The following is a 5000-nucleotide window of genomic DNA, read 5'->3' on the forward strand; positions in this document are numbered from 1 at the left end:
GAAACCCAACATAGATGAAGTTGCATAAGTAGTCTTGATGAGAGCTCTGCAATGGCTTACGGTCACACTACCCTGAGAACGCCCGATCTCGTCTGATGTCGAAAGCTAAGCAGGGTTTGGCCTGGTTAGTACTTGGATGGGAGACCACCTGGGAATACCAGGTGCTGTAAGCTTTTCCCCTCTTGCTTCCATTACCATGGTCTTGTTATACATTACTAGTTTGTTATCTGAAACCCAACATAGATGAAGTTGCATAAGTAGTCTTGATGAGAGCTATGCAATGGCTTACGGTCACACTACCCTGAGAACGCCCGATCTCGTCTGATCTCGGAAGCTAAGCAGGGTTTGGCCTGGTTAGTACTTGGATGGGAGACCACCTGGGAATACCAGGTGCTGTAAGCTTTTCCCCTCTTGCTTCCATTACCATGGTCTTGTTATACATTACTAGTTTGTTATCTGAAACCCAACATAGATGAAGTTGCATAAGTAGTCTTGATGAGAGCTCTGCAATGGCTTACGGTCACACTACCCTGAGAACGCCCGATCTCGTCTGATCTCGGAAGCTAAGCAGGGTTTGGCCTGGTTAGTACTTGGATGGGAGACCACCTGGGAATACCAGGTGCTGTAAGCTTTTCCCCTCTTGCTTCCATTACCATGGTCTTGTTATACATTACTAGTTTGTTATCTGAAACCCAACATAGATGAAGTTGCATAAGTAGTCTTGATGAGAGCTCTGCAATGGTTTCGGTCACACTACCCTGAGAACGCCCGATCTCGTCTGATCTCGGAAGCTAAGCAGGGTTTGGCCTGGTTAGTACTTGGATGGGAGACCACCTGGGAATACCAGGTGCTGTAAGCTTTTCCCCTCTTGCTTCCATTACCATGGTCTTGTTATACATTACTAATTTGTTATCTGAAACCCAACATAGATGAAGTTGCATAAGTAGTCTTGATGAGAGCTCTGCAATGGCTTACGGTCACACTACCCTGAGAACGCCCGATCTCGTCTGATCTCGGAAGCTAAGCAGGGTTTGGCCTGGTTAGTACTTGGATGGGAGACCACCTGGGAATACCAGGTGCTGTAAGCTTTTCCCCTCTTGCTTCCATTACCATGGTCTTGTTATACATTACTAGTTTGTTATCTGAAACCCAACATAGATGAAGTTGCATAAGTAGTCTTGATGAGAGCTCTGCAATGGCTTACGGTCACACTACCCTGAGAACGCCCGATCTCGTCTGATCTCGGAAGCTAAGCAGGGTTTGGCCTGGTTAGTACTTGGATGGGAGACCACCTGGGAATACCAGGTGCTGTAAGCTTTTCCCCTCTTGCTTCCATTACCATGGTCTTGTTATACATTACTAGTTTGTTATCTGAAACCCAACATAGATGAAGTTGCATAAGTAGTCTTGATGAGAGCTCTGCAATGGCTTACGGTCACACTACCCTGAGAACGCCCGATCTCGTCTGATCTCGGAAGCTAAGCAGGGTTTGGCCTGGTTAGTACTTGGATGGGAGACCACCTGGGAATACCAGGTGCTGTAAGCTTTTCCCCTCTTGCTTCCATTACCATGGTCTTGTTATACATTACTAGTTTGTTATCTGAAACCCAACATAGATGAAGTTGCATAAGTAGTCTTGATGAGAGCTCTGCAATGGCTTACGGGCACACTACCCTGAGAACGCCCGATCTCGTCTGATCTCGGAAGCTAAGCAGGGTTTGGCCTGGTTAGTACTTGGATGGGAGACCACCTGGGAATACCAGGTGCTGTAAGCTTTTCCCCTCTTGCTTCCATTACCATGGTCTTGTTATACATTACTAGTTTGTTATCTGAAACCCAACATAGATGAAGTTGCATAAGTAGTCTTGATGAGAGCTCTGCAATGGCTTACGGTCACACTACCCTGAGAACGCCCGATCTCGTCTGATCTCGGAAGCTAAGCAGGGTTTGGCCTGGTTAGTACTTGGATGGGAGACCACCTGGGAATACCAGGTGCTGTAAGCTTTTTCCCTCTTGTTTCCATTACCATGGTCTTGTTATACATTACTAGTTTGTTATCTGAAACCCAACATAGATGAAGTTGCATAAGTAGTCTTGATGAGAGCTCTGCAATGGTTTACGGTCACACTACCCTGAGAACGCCCGATCTCGTCTGATCTCGGAAGCTAAGCAGGGTTTGGCCTGGTTAGTACTTGGATGGGAGACCACCTGGGAATACCAGGTGCTGTAAGCTTTTCCCCTCTTGCTTCCATTACCATGGTCTTGTTATACATTACTAGTTGAAGATAGATGAAGTTGCATAAGTAGTCTTGATGAGAGCTCTGCAATGGCTTACGGTCACACTACCCTGAGAACGCCCGATCTCGTCTGATCTCGGAAGCTAAACAGGGTTTGGCCTGGTTAGTACTTGGATGGGAGACCACCTGGGAATACCAGGTGCTGTAAGCTTTTCCCCTCTTGCTTCCATTACCATGGTCTTGTTATACATTACTAGTTTGTTATCTGAAACCCAACATAGATGAAGTTGCATAAGTAGTCTTGATGAGAGCTCTGCAATGGCTTACGGTCACACTACCCTGAGAACGCCCGATCTCGTCTGATCTCGGAAGCTAAGCAGGGTTTGGCCTGGTTAGTACTTGGATGGGAGACCACCTGGGAATACCAGGTGTTGTAAGCTTTTCCCCTCTTGCTTCCATTACCATGGTCTTGTTATACATTACTAGTTTGTTATCTGAAACCCAACATAGATGAAGTTGCATAAGTAGTCTTGATGAGAGCTCTGCAACGGCTTACGGTCACACTACCCTGAGAACGCCCGATCTCGTCTGATCTCGGATGCTAAGCACGGTTTGGCCTGGTTAGTACTTGGATGGGAGACCACCTGGGAATACCAGGTGCTGTAAGCTTTGCCCCTCTTGCTTCCATTACCATGGTCTTGTTATACATTACTAGTTTGTTATCTGAAACCCAACATAGATGAAGTTGCATAAGTAGTCTTGATGAGAGCTCTGCAATGGCTTACGGTCACACTACCCTGAGAACGCCCGATCTCGTCTGATCTCGGAAGCTAAGCAGGGTTTGGCCTGGTTAGTACTAGGATGGGAGACCACCTGGGAATACCAGGTGCTGTAAGCTTTTCCCCTCTTGCTTCCATTACCATGGTCTTGTTATACATTACTAGTTTGTTATCTGAAACCCAACATAGATTAAGTTGCATAAGTAGTCTTGATGAGAGCTCTGCAATGGCTTACGGTCACACTACCCTGAGAACGCCCGATCTCGTCTGATCTCGGAAGCTAAGCAGGGTTTGGCCTGGTTAGTACTTGGATGGGAGACCACCTGGGAATACCAGGTGCTGTAAGCTTTTCCCCTCTTGCTTCCATTACCATGGTCTTGTTATACATTACTAGTTTGTTATCTGAAACCCAACATAGATGAAGTTGCATAAGTAGTCTTGATGAGAGCTCTGCAATGGCTTACGGTCACACTACCCTGAGAACGCCCGATCTCGTCTGATCTCGGAAGCTAAGCAGGGTTTGGCCTGGTTAGTACTTGGATGGGAGACCACCTGGGAATACCAGGTGCTGTAAGCTTTTCCCCTCTTGCTTCCATTACCATGGTCTTGTTATACATTACTAGTTTGTTATCTGAAACCCAACATAGATGAAGTTGCATAAGTAGTCTTGATGAGAGCTCTGCAATGGCTTATGGGCACACTACCCTGAGAACGCCCGATCTCGTCTGATCTCGGAAGCTAAGCAGGGTTTGGCCTGGTTAGTACTTGGATGGGAGACCACCTGGGAATACCAGGTGCTGTAAGCTTTTCCCCTCTTGCTTCCATTACCATGGTCTTGTTATACATTACTAGTTTGTTATCTGAAACCCAACATAGATGAAGTTGCATAAGTAGTCTTGATGAGAGCTCTGCAATGGCTTACGGTCACACTACCCTGAGAACGCCCGATCTCGTCTGATCTCGGAAGCTAAGCAGGGTTTGGCCTGGTTAGTACTTGGATGGGAGACCACCTGGGAATACCAGGTGCTGTAAGCTTTTCCCCTGTTGCTTCCATTACCATGGTCTTGTTATACATTACTAGTTTGTTATCTGAAACCCAACATAGATGAAGTTGCATAAGTAGTCTTGATGAGAGCTCTGCAATGGCTTACGGTCACACTACCCTGAGAACGCCCGATCTCGTCTGATCTCGGAAGCTAAGCAGGGTTTGGCCTGGTTAGTACTTGGATGGGAGACCACCTGGGAATACCAGGTGCTGTAAGCTTTTCCCCTCTTGCTTCCATTACCATGGTCTTGTTATACATTACTAGTTTGTTATCTGAAACCCAACATAGATGAAGTTGCATAAGTAGTCTTGATGAGAGCTCTGCAATGGCTTACGGTCACACTACCCTGAGAACGCCCGATCTCGTCTGATCTCGGAAGCTAAGCAGGGTTTGGCCTGGTTAGTACTTGGATGGGAGACCACCTGGGAATACCAGGTGCTGTAAGCTTTTCCCCTCTTGCTTCCATTACCATGGTCTTGTTATACATTACTAGTTTGTTATCTGAAACCCAACATAGATGAAGTTGCATAAGTAGTCTTGATGAGAGCTCTGCAATGGCTTACGGTCACACTACCCTGAGAACGCCCGATCTCGTCTGATCTCGGAAGCTAAGCAGGGTTTGGCCTGGTTAGTACTTGGATGGGAGACCACCTGGGAATACCAGGTGCTGTAAGCTTTTCCCCTCTTGCTTCCATTACCATGGTCTTGTTATACATTACTAGTTTGTTATATGAAACCCAACATAGATGAAGTTGCATAAGTAGTCTTGATGAGAGCTCTGCAATGGCTTACGGTCACACTACCCTGAGAACGCCCGATCTCGTCTGATCTCGGAAGCTAAGCAGGGTTTGGCCTGGTTAGTACTTGGATGGGAGACCCCCTGGGAATACCAGGTGCTGTAAGCTTTTCCCCTCTTGCTTCCATTACCATGGTCTTGT

General features: G+C 46.7%; 22 non-coding genes across 22 annotated transcripts; all 22 read left to right on the forward strand.

The window, feature by feature from the left end:
• The first annotated feature begins 54 nt into the window (after positions 1 to 54).
• LOC125796878 (5S ribosomal RNA) lies at positions 55 to 173 on the forward strand. Its single transcript, XR_007435784.1, has one exon. It is a non-coding gene; the product is annotated as a 5S ribosomal RNA (ribosomal RNA).
• A 110-nt stretch (positions 174 to 283) lies between these two features.
• On the forward strand, positions 284 to 402 carry LOC125797091 (5S ribosomal RNA). Its single transcript, XR_007435916.1, has one exon. It is a non-coding gene; the product is annotated as a 5S ribosomal RNA (ribosomal RNA).
• A 110-nt stretch (positions 403 to 512) lies between these two features.
• LOC125797092 (5S ribosomal RNA) lies at positions 513 to 631 on the forward strand. Its single transcript, XR_007435917.1, has one exon. It is a non-coding gene; the product is annotated as a 5S ribosomal RNA (ribosomal RNA).
• A 109-nt stretch (positions 632 to 740) lies between these two features.
• On the forward strand, positions 741 to 859 carry LOC125797521 (5S ribosomal RNA). Its single transcript, XR_007436366.1, has one exon. It is a non-coding gene; the product is annotated as a 5S ribosomal RNA (ribosomal RNA).
• A 110-nt stretch (positions 860 to 969) lies between these two features.
• Positions 970 to 1088, forward strand: LOC125797093 (5S ribosomal RNA). Its single transcript, XR_007435918.1, has one exon. It is a non-coding gene; the product is annotated as a 5S ribosomal RNA (ribosomal RNA).
• Positions 1089 to 1198: 110 nt separating this feature from the next.
• On the forward strand, positions 1199 to 1317 carry LOC125797094 (5S ribosomal RNA). Its single transcript, XR_007435919.1, has one exon. It is a non-coding gene; the product is annotated as a 5S ribosomal RNA (ribosomal RNA).
• A 110-nt stretch (positions 1318 to 1427) lies between these two features.
• LOC125797095 (5S ribosomal RNA) lies at positions 1428 to 1546 on the forward strand. Its single transcript, XR_007435920.1, has one exon. It is a non-coding gene; the product is annotated as a 5S ribosomal RNA (ribosomal RNA).
• A 110-nt stretch (positions 1547 to 1656) lies between these two features.
• LOC125797381 (5S ribosomal RNA) lies at positions 1657 to 1775 on the forward strand. The gene has a single exon (XR_007436226.1). It is a non-coding gene; the product is annotated as a 5S ribosomal RNA (ribosomal RNA).
• Positions 1776 to 1885: 110 nt separating this feature from the next.
• LOC125797097 (5S ribosomal RNA) lies at positions 1886 to 2004 on the forward strand. Its single transcript, XR_007435922.1, has one exon. It is a non-coding gene; the product is annotated as a 5S ribosomal RNA (ribosomal RNA).
• Positions 2005 to 2114: 110 nt separating this feature from the next.
• LOC125797288 (5S ribosomal RNA) lies at positions 2115 to 2233 on the forward strand. The gene has a single exon (XR_007436133.1). It is a non-coding gene; the product is annotated as a 5S ribosomal RNA (ribosomal RNA).
• Positions 2234 to 2329: 96 nt separating this feature from the next.
• LOC125797314 (5S ribosomal RNA) lies at positions 2330 to 2448 on the forward strand. Its single transcript, XR_007436159.1, has one exon. It is a non-coding gene; the product is annotated as a 5S ribosomal RNA (ribosomal RNA).
• A 110-nt stretch (positions 2449 to 2558) lies between these two features.
• On the forward strand, positions 2559 to 2677 carry LOC125797343 (5S ribosomal RNA). Its single transcript, XR_007436188.1, has one exon. It is a non-coding gene; the product is annotated as a 5S ribosomal RNA (ribosomal RNA).
• Positions 2678 to 2787: 110 nt separating this feature from the next.
• LOC125796858 (5S ribosomal RNA) lies at positions 2788 to 2906 on the forward strand. Its single transcript, XR_007435764.1, has one exon. It is a non-coding gene; the product is annotated as a 5S ribosomal RNA (ribosomal RNA).
• A 110-nt stretch (positions 2907 to 3016) lies between these two features.
• Positions 3017 to 3135, forward strand: LOC125797063 (5S ribosomal RNA). The gene has a single exon (XR_007435888.1). It is a non-coding gene; the product is annotated as a 5S ribosomal RNA (ribosomal RNA).
• A 110-nt stretch (positions 3136 to 3245) lies between these two features.
• LOC125797098 (5S ribosomal RNA) lies at positions 3246 to 3364 on the forward strand. The gene has a single exon (XR_007435923.1). It is a non-coding gene; the product is annotated as a 5S ribosomal RNA (ribosomal RNA).
• Positions 3365 to 3474: 110 nt separating this feature from the next.
• LOC125797099 (5S ribosomal RNA) lies at positions 3475 to 3593 on the forward strand. The gene has a single exon (XR_007435924.1). It is a non-coding gene; the product is annotated as a 5S ribosomal RNA (ribosomal RNA).
• A 110-nt stretch (positions 3594 to 3703) lies between these two features.
• LOC125797443 (5S ribosomal RNA) lies at positions 3704 to 3822 on the forward strand. Its single transcript, XR_007436288.1, has one exon. It is a non-coding gene; the product is annotated as a 5S ribosomal RNA (ribosomal RNA).
• A 110-nt stretch (positions 3823 to 3932) lies between these two features.
• Positions 3933 to 4051, forward strand: LOC125797100 (5S ribosomal RNA). Its single transcript, XR_007435925.1, has one exon. It is a non-coding gene; the product is annotated as a 5S ribosomal RNA (ribosomal RNA).
• Positions 4052 to 4161: 110 nt separating this feature from the next.
• On the forward strand, positions 4162 to 4280 carry LOC125797101 (5S ribosomal RNA). Its single transcript, XR_007435926.1, has one exon. It is a non-coding gene; the product is annotated as a 5S ribosomal RNA (ribosomal RNA).
• Positions 4281 to 4390: 110 nt separating this feature from the next.
• LOC125797102 (5S ribosomal RNA) lies at positions 4391 to 4509 on the forward strand. The gene has a single exon (XR_007435927.1). It is a non-coding gene; the product is annotated as a 5S ribosomal RNA (ribosomal RNA).
• A 110-nt stretch (positions 4510 to 4619) lies between these two features.
• Positions 4620 to 4738, forward strand: LOC125797103 (5S ribosomal RNA). Its single transcript, XR_007435928.1, has one exon. It is a non-coding gene; the product is annotated as a 5S ribosomal RNA (ribosomal RNA).
• A 110-nt stretch (positions 4739 to 4848) lies between these two features.
• LOC125797266 (5S ribosomal RNA) lies at positions 4849 to 4967 on the forward strand. Its single transcript, XR_007436111.1, has one exon. It is a non-coding gene; the product is annotated as a 5S ribosomal RNA (ribosomal RNA).
• The last annotated feature ends 33 nt before the right edge of the window (positions 4968 to 5000 follow it).

The sequence above is a fragment of the Astyanax mexicanus genome, unplaced genomic scaffold (genome assembly GCF_023375975.1).
Source record: "Astyanax mexicanus isolate ESR-SI-001 unplaced genomic scaffold, AstMex3_surface scaffold_47, whole genome shotgun sequence".
Taxonomy (NCBI): Eukaryota; Metazoa; Chordata; class Actinopteri; order Characiformes; family Acestrorhamphidae; genus Astyanax; species Astyanax mexicanus.